We start from the raw sequence: 12,936 nt of genomic DNA, 5'->3' as shown, positions 1-12,936 counted from the left end.
ACAAAGCACCGTTAAAGACAGATAAAGCCTTTTGGAAACAAATCATTCAGATCTGAAGATCCGAGAAAAGGAGCCCGATGATCTTAAGTCAAAAATCTGCAACTTCACTAAGATTTTTAATCCAAGAAATAAGAAAGAGGCTGAGGTGAGCTATACTTATGTCTGGCTCTACATAGGAATCAGAGCAGCAAGGCAAAGCAACCCAAACTGTACAACCTCCCTTCCAGAAATGCAATCCAAGTCTATTAGTTTAACAGACTTCTCTATCTGCAGGGATCACACGGCTTCAGACTTGCAAACTTACAACTCTGTCGGACTTGTAAAGCACCAGGTATTTCACAGCTACCTGTCACAGTTTGACAGAGCTATCAGGAACAGAAAGCAGCTCTCATTTCTGCGGAAAAGCAGATGTCAAAGCATTTTGAAATGGTTGTTTTTGTCAGAATTGGGGGGTTTGAGCTGCAGTGTAAACTGCAAAGCTGTGACAGCGTTCACAGCCAACACTAATCAGGAGAAACACGGACGTTCAGAACTGAATTCCCCTTTGGTGCAAGTGCCTCTGGAAGGTGCTGTCCCCAAGAACTGCTGTCTCACGAGGTGACACATCCAAGCAGGGCCGTGCCAAGTCATCAGAGATCCCCCAGGTGTCAAGGACAGGAAAGGAAATGGAGCTGTGCTGTTTTTCTCTGCAGCCCAGCTGTTACCCAATCGATGGGTGCGGTGGTGGAGCTGTGGAGTGAGTCCCAAAGGTCTGACACCTCTCAAGCACTGCCCGGCTTTTGTTTCAGACCTCCAGAGAACTATTTGAGATAAACACATAAGATAAATACATTCATTTACTGTTTTGTGTACAGCCTAACGTGTTATTTCCTCATCTCTTCTGTGTTGCTTGCTCAGTGAGAGCTTTATTGTTCTAGATGGGTCTGATGTTTAAAGGAAACCAGAGGTACCAGGTTTTGCTTTAGACACTGGTGATTAAAGAAGCTTTAAGAGCAACTGCCATGGTTTTATGTGGGTTTCCATGAATGTCCAACAGCTGCTCAGTTATGAAGCAGCCTAAAAACCTCTGTGAGAGGCCCCAGAGAAGGCAGCTGGTTCCTCTGTGCCAGAGATGTGTGGACAGCAGGCGAGTTAAACACAGCAGGACAACTGGGGGCCAGAGGGAACTTGGGCTGTTCTTTCCTAAAGATGTTCTGAACCCTTAATGGGGGAGAATGGTCAGAACAGCGATGGGCAAACCACAGTCGGCACAGTCTGTCTCCTCCTTCCTTGCCCGAAGGGCATTTCTAATCTCCATCTGCAGTTCCTCCTTTCTCCCAGCTGTGCTAAATGTCCATTGGATTCAAGACTCCCCAAAGGGCCCAGATCCCAGGGTCTGCTCTCGGAATTCCACCTAAGAGTGGCAGAACAGGGCCTGGATCCAGCAGCCAAATATTACCTCTAGCCCAAGGTAATCTTTTCCTCCCAGTTGTTTCTTCAGAAGAAAAATTTTTCTTTCTTATTTACTTTCTTGGTGGAAAAGAAGACAAAACTTCTCCCCCTCAGATTTCTGTTGTCAGATTCTTCCTCAAGACTCTTCCTGTTGATCTGTGATCCCTGGAAATATCAGCATTCCATGTAACATCATGGGATCAAGAGTATCAGTATTTAAAAATGAATTATAGAATGTTTTGTCCAAGATTGGACAAAATATTGCTGGAGAAAATATTTAAGTCAAGGACCTAAACACCAAGCAGGGAAAGACATTACTTACAGTAACTTATGTGTGTTACACTATGATGAAAAATACAAAATTTAGGTAGGATAGGAAAACTTACTAAAGTATAAAAATGCTTCTGAAGGGAAATCTACCCCTAACAGTGTTCTGGGTCTGAACCCTGATGTTATTGTGAATGGCTTCTTTCATAATGTTGTAAGATGTCACCAAACATTTGAACTCATGCAATAAAGTACTTTATATATATATAAAATGAAGAGAAATGAAGGAATAAAATAGCATTTCATCATAAATAACTTAAGAACAAAATTTTATTTACTGGAATAAATTTCTCAAATGGGTCTATGGAAATAAGTGGGTAATGAACTCTGTGTTAATAGAGGCAGACTGGAGAGCTGTGGGACAGAGCCCAGAACAAAACATGCCAGCAGAGGGTACTCCTACTTTACTATCCCAGTGCCACCGGGCTGGGGACAGCACTGGACCTTCAGGAATAAACAAGAATGAAGGGGTGCCTGGAGCTCACCCTGTCACTAAGGAGCTTCCTTAGGAGCAGCCCTGAGTGATGGAGCAAGGAAAGGAACATCAATCCAACTGAAAATGCTGCCAAAGACAATGATTTATAACCTGTTTCCAAAAAGCTGCTCTTTAACCTTCGGTCTGCCAGGACAAGAAGGTCACAACTATTCCAAACCAGCTGACTGATGGAACTGTCATCATGGATTTTTTATGTTTCTGTAGCTAAAATGTTATAGGTGAGGGAATACAAGTCCAAGAGTAAGTGATATTATCAGTGTGTGTGTGCTCACAGCAGTGCAGGATTGGAACATAAAGAGCAGGATATAAGCACTTTACCTGCTGTGCTTGTAGGCATTAATTGATATGGAAAAAACCCACAAATCTCTTTGCTGAAGCAGTGAAACTACTGCAAAACCTGGGGTTTGAGCAGGGCTCATTCTCCACCCCAAGGGCACATGCTGAGCTAGAAGTAGCCAGGAAAAGGCCCAAAAAACCAGCCATTCCTCAGGGAAAAGGAGAATTAGACATTGAGGGTTTTTTTGTTTTGTTTTGTTTTGTTTTTAAATAAAAGTAGCTTGAGAGCAGGAAGAAAAGTTCATGCCTCAACTATCACATGGTCTATTCCTCAGTCGGACTTAAGCTGTGATGTTCAGAGTAACCTCATCTTAATTTGTTGTAGTCTGACCACACAGGGCAAGGGCTCGAGAACTCTTTTCCCCCTGAGTTTGGTGTCAAACAAGGACAGGTATTTTACCTGCTCCTTAACTCCCTGCCCACACTTGCAGTGTTGTCTTGGGCAGGCAGAGAACACCCCTGTTTGCAGAGGCACTGCTGGAGCACACAGCGTGTGTTGGGATCAGCATTTTTGTTTGTGCACAGACAGGTAACCATAATTAATACAGCTGGGCCCTGATTTTTATTTTATTATTATCTGACCTGAACCAAGCTTTGCTCTAGATTGCAACAACATGAAAAATACACACTGCTCTGTGCCAAGAGACATGGAAGCAACATCTTGACACCAAGGAAAAGGAGTTTGCTTGTGATGTACTTGCAAAAGAGCCTTTTAAAAGTGAAATTTCCTGACCAATGTAGCATAATACAAAATTACCAAGTATCAAGTTGCCTTTACCTTGCTTTGGACCCTAAGCACCAAATTAACTGCTTCTGTAACATCACTGCTGCAATTGAGAGTTGTATCAGAGATAAATATAGCAAGTCTGGCTTGGACTTGGGGCCTTATCTGGCAAACTCCTCAAAAAATTCCACACATCAGCCTTCCTCTCCCAGGCAGCGAATTAATGCGCTCAGGAAGCCTTCCCTTTTGTAGAAAGCAAGACAGTGCTGAATAAATTCCCACAATTAACAAAAGAATAGAGACATAGAGCAGCTGATGTAAATAAGAATAAAAGCAGCTCCCTGAGTTCTACTGAACACGTTCTTTGTTGGGCTGTAGTGACTGAATTCCGTGCATCAGTTTCTAAGTCAGCAACATGAATTGTAAACTGTGAGTCTGCCAGGAGGCAAATCTGCACATTAACATCTGCAAACTGCTTCTTGATGAGTAGGTAAAACTAAGAAGGAGCAGGTGTTATGAGTAAAGAAGGCAAATTTCTTACTGGACTCAGCAGCAGAGGGGAACTTCCATGGAAAATGTGGAATGGAGTTAGACCAGAAATCAAAAGGTGCCCTGTGAGCTGCAAAACCCCCCAAAAAAGCATTGTTGGCCACAGGGGAGAATTGCTGGATCCAGGAGATGGAGCAGCCAGATGGAAATACTGTTTTGGTGATTCATTTTTTGGGATATATTTCTGTCTCACAGTTCAAAAAATTCTCCTTAACTAGCTAAGCCCTGGGATGCAGATCAATAGTTTGGACATCCCTCACTCAAGCAGGGATGTAGAATTTGTGGGTTTGGCTGTTTTGTTTGGTTGGCTGTTTTTTGGTGGGGGGGTTTTGTTTGTTTTTTTAATTATTTGTTTTTAGTGTATAAGGTTCATTACTTTGACCACTGGATCTTCAAAAAAATGTAAAAAGGATAATACTAGAAGTGAGATTTCTGGTCTTGATAGTTGAATAGATTTCATATCAGCTCCCTTCCTGTCAGAAGACACACCAGGATATTATCATCATCATGGCCAGGCTTTGCAAATGAAGATTTGGGAAGGGCTCTACCCACGTTTGTTGCAAGCGCGTTGGTGGCTAAAAAGGCCAATACGAGACAGGCATGTCCGGTTGCAAAAGACACAGCAGAAAGACTCCTTAGGTGGTAAATTCTGCAAGGCACGATTCTTTCTGTGATGTCTTTTCTCCTCAAGGGTGATCCTGGTGCTTTCTCAAAGGCATCAGCAGCATTATAGATGGTCTGTCTCCAGCCTCCCGATTGGAGGCCAGGGTAGACCAGTTCTGTTGATCAATGTGGCCAAGGCTGAGATGTTTCAGGGAGTCCTTGTATCTTTTCTTCGGGGCTCCTCTCTTGCGGCAGCCAGTGGCAAGTTCACCATAGAGCAGGATCTTAGGGAGGCGGTGGTTGGTCCTTCATCCTGGAGCCGTGACACCAGGATACATCAGATGACATATTCAGTCAGGTCCATCATAGAAACTTGGTGGTTGAAACACAGATGAAGGCTCTTCAGGCAGAGGTGGATCTTAAATATCTAAACTGCAGTTACAGAGATATTCTATTTCTGAAAGGAACTGTTTCATATCTAAGTCAAATTCCTCCATTTTTCTAGTAACAATATTTTTCTTCTCTCAGTATTTTGAAGCTCATACAAGTAGGGATGACTGGGCTGGAGGGAGACAGGTCTTACCCAAAACTCTTTTATTATTTTCAGCCTGCAGAGTCTTAACTTGAGCCAGATAAATTATTCATAGTCTAAACTCACCTGGCTTAGCAGCACTTTTGCTAACACTGTATGGAAAAGGTGTGTTTTCTTACATTAACTCCCCTCTAGAATGTATGTAACAAGGTCGTTCTCCCTAAGCATAGTTTAAATTCAAGGCAGGCTCTACAACTGCTCGGAACAGTCTCTCAGGGCTCTCACATTGTTTGACAGGATGAGCCCATAAAACACCATCAATAGCCTTGTGTACAAAAGCACAAAACGGTTTCCTGATGACTTGAGTGTTCTGGGAGAGAACTATCTGGAAGAGAATTAATGCTGGAATATCCTGTGTCAAATGCAGGTACCTTTGGGGTTTTTTTACTGAACTTACTACCATTCCCTGCATCTGAATTCACCCTAATGGGGAAGCACAGAGGACTGTCATTACTGCAAAGGTCCATAATTATGGTCAAGAAACTCATGTAATACATCCATGAAAGCTCTCAGAAAATGTGAAGCATCTGGTCCAGAATTTAAGGAGGCAACTCTGCAGAATTACATTTCTCCAGGAAAGAGCCCAAAGTACATGTTGCAGAAGCATGGAACTCTTAACAACTGGGTCTGACAAAACCCAGTTCCAAGTGGTGGCAGAATTATTTTTAAAAATAAAGTATTCCTAGGAAAGGTTTATTCTTTTTTTTCACAGCTGTATTATTGCTGTGGCACTTTAGATTTCTATTCTAGAATGCACCTAAAAAACCAGAAGTGATGTACAAGTACAAAGATCATTGGAAGTCCTAGAGTTGGGGCTGTGGTGTCCTTTCCAAGTGGGAGTCTGGGACACAATCATGAAGCTGTGTGTCTCCTTCCACATCACCTCCAGTGGCACTGCAACAAGCAGAACAAACCAGCCAGAGCTGCAGGTCCCCGGGGATGTGTGCAGAGTTCCTGACTGACAGCTAAACAAATGTAACCTCTGCATTGGGATATGGAGAAGCTTGGTTGAGGAATGTGGGAAATAACTCGTACCAGATGCCACAATGGCATTTCCAGAGAAGTTCTATTAATTATATAATTGTACTTTAAGCAGCTGTATTGCTTCTTTTCCTGATCTCCTTCTCAGTGCTGGGGCAGAATGAATTCCTGTGGATTAGCTTGTTCATAGGTAATCCTATTTAGTGGGTGTCTGTGCTGCAGGGCAGTCTTGGCTTCCCACCCATTCACTCAGGAATGTTTATATTTAGCTATTTTCTGGAAACAGAGCTCCAGCTGCAGCACACAGCAATTACTTTGGATGGATCTTGTTTTTCCTCAGGACATGTCGTTTTCTTGGTGGAGACTGAACAGTCTCACTAGAAATATGTCACTTTGCCTGAACAGAGTTTTGAAGAAAAGTATGTTTAACTAGTATGGCTTCAGAGCTACGTTAGAGCTTGATGAGACTTGCAGCCATCCCACATTCTTCTTTTCATTCCTTTGGGATGCATATCACTGTTATTAAAAATTGATTTGTAAATACCAGAGGTGTTCTAGGGCAATTTTAGTAACAAAAAACTCCAGTGAGAAAAGAAATGTCAAGGTATCTTAGTACATTTTGCCTCTCTAACATCTTAATGTTGAGATGTTTCTTCACTCCCTTGTAGGATGGTGTTAAATACTATTAAATTAATGGACATGAGTCTCTCTTCCATTCCAGAAGTGGGTGAAAATCAGGTAACAAAGCAGAGATCCCTATGGAGATATTTTCTACGTGCACATTTCAATTGCTTTGGCACCTGCTGTGCTGAAGGCTTTGCAGTAAGCTCTTGATGGAGAACTGATGAAAGGAACCTGTCAGTTTTTATGAGTTTTGGGATCTTCATTTTTATCCTTTAACATTCTTTGCAGAGCTGTCAAAGAGCACTGTCCCCTCGGTGATGGCTATAGGACTGGTGCAGTCATTTCTTGGATCCAGGCGTGTGACTGGATGAAATATCACCAAAAAGAGACACTTTGGAAGATCCTGCTCTCGAAAAGGACTTGGAGGAAGTTGTAGTGGTGTGAACCAAGGGGCTCTCTGCTTTAGTTTTCCAAATGTAGATGCCATCCCAGTGAAGAACACTGTGTGGCCATGCAGAATGCAAGCAGCTCTTGCATTCACAAGGAGGCTGGAAGGAAACTGGCCCTATGACTGTCCAAAGATTGTCCTCTAGCAACGATTCCAAATGAAAGGTGATTAAAACCCCCAAGCTCACCTCTACTGAGTATTTTACACTTATGTTGTAGAAATAAAGGTGCTCCATCTATTATGTTGCAATAATGAATGAACAAGACCCGAACATGCTCCAGAAATAGCTCACTCTGCTCTGTGTCCCGCACTCCTCGCTGCTGCTCCCAAACCTTGTGGCAGGGAGTTTGCTGCTGCAGACTTCTCGTGCCTCCTGCTTCTCCAGTAAGACTGCAGCAGGCTGCACAGTCCCCTTGGGACTTCAAGGGGAAGTGTTTCCTGTCAGGGACAGGATAATACCCCTTGACATACACAGCCCTTTCCTCTGGCCCCCCTGCCCAAGGAGCGCCTGCTCATAAACACAGACGGCGCAGAGTCAGGTTTGTTTTTAAACAGTTAACAGAACAAAGGTGGCTGGAGGTCAAATTCTAAACCCTGCAGAGACACATTATTTGCTTCATAGTCTGTATCAGAGAGCAGCAGTACCTCCCAGGCACAGAACTATACTGATAATATTGTTGAATTGGATCAAATCTACTTAGTATCTGTTATCAGTTTCAACTAAGAGAACAGTGTTGCAATTAAAGGGTATAAAGTAAATTGAACATCACACTGGCTTTATAGAAATAATTGCTAGAATTTTGGTGGTACCTTACCTCTTTTCTTCAAGAAGTCAATAAGGGAGGGGAGTCCAGACATTTGGGCTGAGCATCACCGAAGATCAAGTCCAGTACTGTAAAATAACAGAAAATGCAGTGGGACCCGAAGTTGACCCAATGGAATGTTATTTTATCTATTGCTACAGTATCTTTCTTGGGAGGTGATATATTCCTGCCTTCTCATTTAAAATCCTGCAACAGAAGCATTATGATACAAAGAAATCTGAGTTGGTTACAAAGCAGCTGCAACACTTCAACAGTGTAATTAAAAAATTAGGAAAAGCCATCACTAAGATTCACAACAGCAAACCAGGAAAGTGATTTGCTTCATGTACCTTTCCCCCCCCTTATATTATCATATCTGCTCCACTGTAAAAAGTCAGATGGGTTATTCTCCTCCTAAGAAAAGCCAGATGCCCTCTTTCTGCCAACAGGCACTTTTCTGGAAGCAGGGAATCAATCTGTTTACATGTAATGAAAACATTCTACAGATCCATCAAATAAAGTACTCCAACATTGTTAATAACTGACTACTGTTAATAAAACACCACAAGGAAAGATAATGTAGAACAGTCCTAAATCATTACTAACACATGCAACATTCTTATACTATATTTCTTAATATTCTGGTTGCTCCCACAGACAAACTCCAAACCCTGGGACTCTGACTGCTTCCTACAAATATACAGTATGTAGTGCACAGGTAGCAATAATTTGCAGTAAACATAACAAAATACTGCCAAAGCAACAAAAGTGCTGTAGAATCTGGCAGAATGGATGCAAACAATGTGCTTTGGGCCTTGGATTTACCAGAATCCCCTGTGTCTTCATGCACGTGTGCTTCTATTGCTCTGCTTTCCACAAAAGGGAGATTCCAGGCCATTTAATCATAAATTCCTGGGATGACTCTCTCTCCTTGTTTGTGGGATTTGTTTTCTAATTGTGTTTACATTCTTGTGTGTGGGTTGGGAATTTAGGTTTGTTTGTGATGAAACATCAAAGTTGAGTCCCCAATTAATACTGTGCAGTCATATATTCCTTGCACCTTCCCACAAGAGGACAACAGCAACACACAGTTACCAAGTTTTATGCAACATGAATGGGATTAAAATAATCTATAAACCTTTGTGTGATGTGATTTTGCTTTCTCATTCAATTTCCCTGCTGTTATTTTTTTCTGTTGTTTGCTTATTGAATTTTATGTTCCTTTTTCATATTTTACAAAAAAAAAAGCTTTCTAAATCTTCATGTGAAATAAAAATTATTTTTAATATTCTGTAAACAGCCACACGTATTTATTTGATACTTTTGGTTCTGTTTGTCAGAGAGCAGCATTTTAATCCTGGCACATGCATTGCACAGGTCTGTGGCCCATAATCTTTCCTCACACAGTGGTTACTGCACAAATCACAGGCAGGAAATGATCAGCAGTTAGAGCTGATAAAAGCTCAAACTGAGATTGCTGTACTTTGTCACAGAGTCTTTTCAGTTAGCAAAGGCTACACAAGTAATTCAGCAGAACTGCAAGTAAATAAAAACTCCTAGAGTTCTGCAGAAGAACTTTGTTGTTTCAAAATCAATAGGGTGAAGACCATGAGTGGGGGCTTTGTGAGAGAGGACACAGAGATTCTCACCAACATAAGGTTAACCAAAGCTACCATTTGAGAGTTACCCCAGAAACTGTTTCTCCCCCAAATGTTGAGATGTTTCCCAAGCAAAATATTTATATCTGAAAGTGTCGGGCAGATTTACACAACACATTAACTGCTAGCACAACAATCCAGTGGAGAAATCCCTTTATGCTTTTCACACTGAATATTCAGCTCTGGTTTGGGATCCTTTTTCACCAGGATCAGTCTCATATTTAACCACTTTGCTCTTCTGACTGCTTCCTTCTGTACCAGCAGGGAAGAATCTCATCCATCCATTGCACCTCTGAATTAGAAACCAGACTGGGGAACTGATCTATCTGGCTTTAAAAATATGTGCATCTGTTTTAAAAGTGTTTATGTATTTTACATCCTAAATCTTCGTTTGCGAAGCCTAGCCATGATGTATTTTACATAAAATATCTTTATAAAGATTGTCACCTGGTTCATTTTTCAGTGTCCTGATGTGGTTCCCAGTGCACCACACACAGCTGAGGGCTGGTGTGCTGTGTTACAAGGAAGGAACAAGGAGTAAGTAGGAACCAGTAATAGAGCAAAGGCTTCGTGTCATCAAGCCACAGCCTTATTTACAACGTGGCTGCTTTTATCTGGACTAAAACAGAAATTAATTTCAGTTCCTAATATTTCTGTTTGCTGTGCAGGAGAGAACAGTGTCCTCCATGAATCCATTTAGTAACCATGACTCAGTGCCATTCCTTTATTGCAAAACCAATCCAAAATTCCAACATACTAATACAATAAACTTTCACCATATCTTAATTATGGATGGACACACTGTCCATTCAGAAAAACAGGTCAGCACACAGGATAAAAATCTCCAGCAAGTGCTAACTAGACAGAATTCCTAATTTTAAAGGAATTCCCCGTGGTTTGTCTCTAATGCCCCAAGTTCACCCACGCATTTCCTGTCCTCACCGAGGAGCTGCAGGCTGCATGGAAAAGAGTGCTTCTGTGCTAAGGTTTAAACCTCTCCCCTCAGGAGAGCTCCAGCTCCACAGAGCTCAGCTTAAGCCTGTGCCTGTTTACACACAAGACTATTCAATATCAATGAGTTCTGGCTTAGTGAATCCAGGCTGTGGTGTGAGGTTGGCTGCCAGTGCAGACACAGCCCGATGTCTCTGCACCAGGCTCTCGTGCTCGTTTCTGAGCTGGCAATGCACTTCCAGCTTTATTCCTAAAATATTTTTCATTCAGAATGTTTAATAGATGTTATCCATTTTCCTCAGCCTTGGTGCTTCAGAGGAAATACTATCAAACATTTCATTTAGTCTAAGCAAAATTGATGGGTTTGCACAAGTGGATCAGTCAATACCTGACACTTCAGGTCCTGTGGTAACATGGATCTTGCGGAGCAAAGATGGATTGCTGGTGTGCCTCAGTTCCAGTGGATTTCCAAAAATGGTCTAAATGAAAAGGAGAAAGGGCCTTGTTGCATTTTTGGTGGTGCATCTCCTACAGTCTCCCTCACTCACTGACAAGCACAGCTCACAGCCCCTCCTTGGGACACTTCCACAGACAAAACCAGGGAACAGACAGAATTACAGACATAGTAAAACCCAGAAAGATTACATGGGAAATTTAGCACAAAATGGATAAACTGAAATAAAATCATAGAATGGCTTACGTTGGAAAGGACCTTAAACATCATCCAGTCCCCAAATAAAAGATGATCTCTTCTCTCTGTACCAACATTTCCTGAATATTCTCGAATAACACAAATCCCCAGCCCTGCTGAAGCAGAGAAGGTGTTTTCAGGGCATAGAAAGCACTTCCTTCTCTCTCCATTTAGGTCTGTATCAGCAATTTTGGGACATTCCTAAATGATCAAATGCAGACAGGTCTGTGCTAGTTCCACACATATTCTTAATGTACAAAGGTTTCCTTCTTAGTATGATCCTCCTCTAGATGATGGTTTAAAGTTCATTTTTTTTTCTTTATTGGCTGAAACATCATCCTCTTTATTACCTCAGGATGTTCTCATCTGCAGAAAGGGCATTTCCAAGGCTGTGTGATGAATCAGAGAAGGCAATTATAACCCAGAAAATATGATGGGGTGGATTTTGGTCTCTTCCTTTGGGAGGAATTCCTACCATGGATGTAGTGCTAACATAGCTGGAGAACTTTTAAACCCCACTGGTTTGAAGCATGAGAGTTACAGGGAGCTGCCTCAATGTGAACACTGGAACCTGGACCTGTTTAGAGTTTATAGAAACAACAGGGAAATCAGCACTCCCTTGTATCCAGTGCCATCCCCTCCCTGGCTCTTAAAAAGCATCACGAGGTGCCCCATGGCCCCACAGCACCAGGGCTGGCAGTGGGCTCACTCATTTCCTAAACTTTTATGGTTTGCCTTGACAACAAATTAAATGCAGCAGAATCCTTCCCAAATGCCAGTACTTCCATTTATTGCCCAGAAGAATGGGCAGAATGTAAGGGTAAAAAATAATTTACCCCCAAATTCTGTGGGTTTTCAGCCAGCTGAGCTACTATGTGCTCCTTGCACTCAGAACAGCACTAGGTTTACTCTCTATATTCTGTTTTATAGGCTTTTTTCCCAGGGCAGAGACCTAAGAACACTGGTAGAAAGAAAGAGCCTTCTACACTTCACAGGGCAGGGGGCTGAGCAGAATCACCCCAGGCAGCAAGGGGACAAGAAACAGCCTCAGGGGAGCGGGATTGCCCCAAGGTGAGCAGGGAACAGCCTCAGGGGAGCGGGATTGCCCCAAGGGGAGCAGGAAATGGCCTCAGGAGAGCGGGATTGCCCCAAGGGGACAGGGAACAGCCTCAGGGGAGCGGGATTGCCCTAAGGGAGCAGGGAATGCCCTCAGGGCAGCAGAATTGACCTGAGAGGAGTGGAAATACCCTGAGGGGAGCGGGAATGCCCCTGAAGGCAGTGATATTGCCCTGAGGGAAATGGAAACACTCCTGAGGGGAGTGGGGTTCCTCTGAGGGGAGCAGTCAATCCCCTGAGGGCAGCTGGAATGTTATGAAGGGAGCAGGATTCACCTGCGGGGAACAGGAATGCCCCGAAGGGAGAGGGATTCCTCTGAGGGTGGTGGGAATCACCCTGAGGGGAGTAGGAACTACCTGGTTGGAGCAGGATTGCTGTGAGGGGGACGGGAACGCTTCTGAGGGGAGCGGGAATTGCCTGAGGAAAGTGGGAATGCCCTGAGGGGAGCAGGAGTGCCCTGAGGGAAGCAGGAGTGCCCCGAAGGCAGCGGGAATGCCCTCAGGGCGGCTGGAATACCTTGAGGGCGGCAGGAGTGCTCTCAGGAAAGCAGGAACGCGCTGAGGGGAGCGGGAGTGCCCCGAGGGGAGCGGGAGTGCCCCGAGGGGA

At 43.2% G+C, this 12,936-nt stretch overlaps 1 long non-coding RNA gene across 2 annotated transcripts in view; it reads right to left on the bottom strand.

Annotated features, from left to right (window-relative positions):
• LOC113978508 overlaps window positions 1-12,936 on the bottom strand; it is a 35,858-nt gene that overhangs the window by 22,482 nt on the left and 440 nt on the right. For both annotated transcript variants that reach the window (XR_003537601.1, XR_003537602.1), the window contains exons 2-5: window positions 11,690-11,791; window positions 11,565-11,603; window positions 10,912-11,002; window positions 7,927-8,003 (exon numbers count right to left, since the gene is read on the bottom strand). This is a non-coding gene — a long non-coding RNA (uncharacterized LOC113978508). The remainder of the gene's footprint in view (window positions 1-7,926; window positions 8,004-10,911; window positions 11,003-11,564; window positions 11,604-11,689; window positions 11,792-12,936) is intronic.

This window comes from Neopelma chrysocephalum, unplaced genomic scaffold, assembly GCF_003984885.1.
Source record: "Neopelma chrysocephalum unplaced genomic scaffold, ASM398488v2 Primary Assembly neopelma1_336b, whole genome shotgun sequence".
NCBI classification, from domain to species: Eukaryota; Metazoa; Chordata; class Aves; order Passeriformes; family Pipridae; genus Neopelma; species Neopelma chrysocephalum.
The sequence above is the reverse complement of the archived record's forward strand: the minus strand, read 5'-3'. Positions and strand labels throughout refer to the sequence as shown.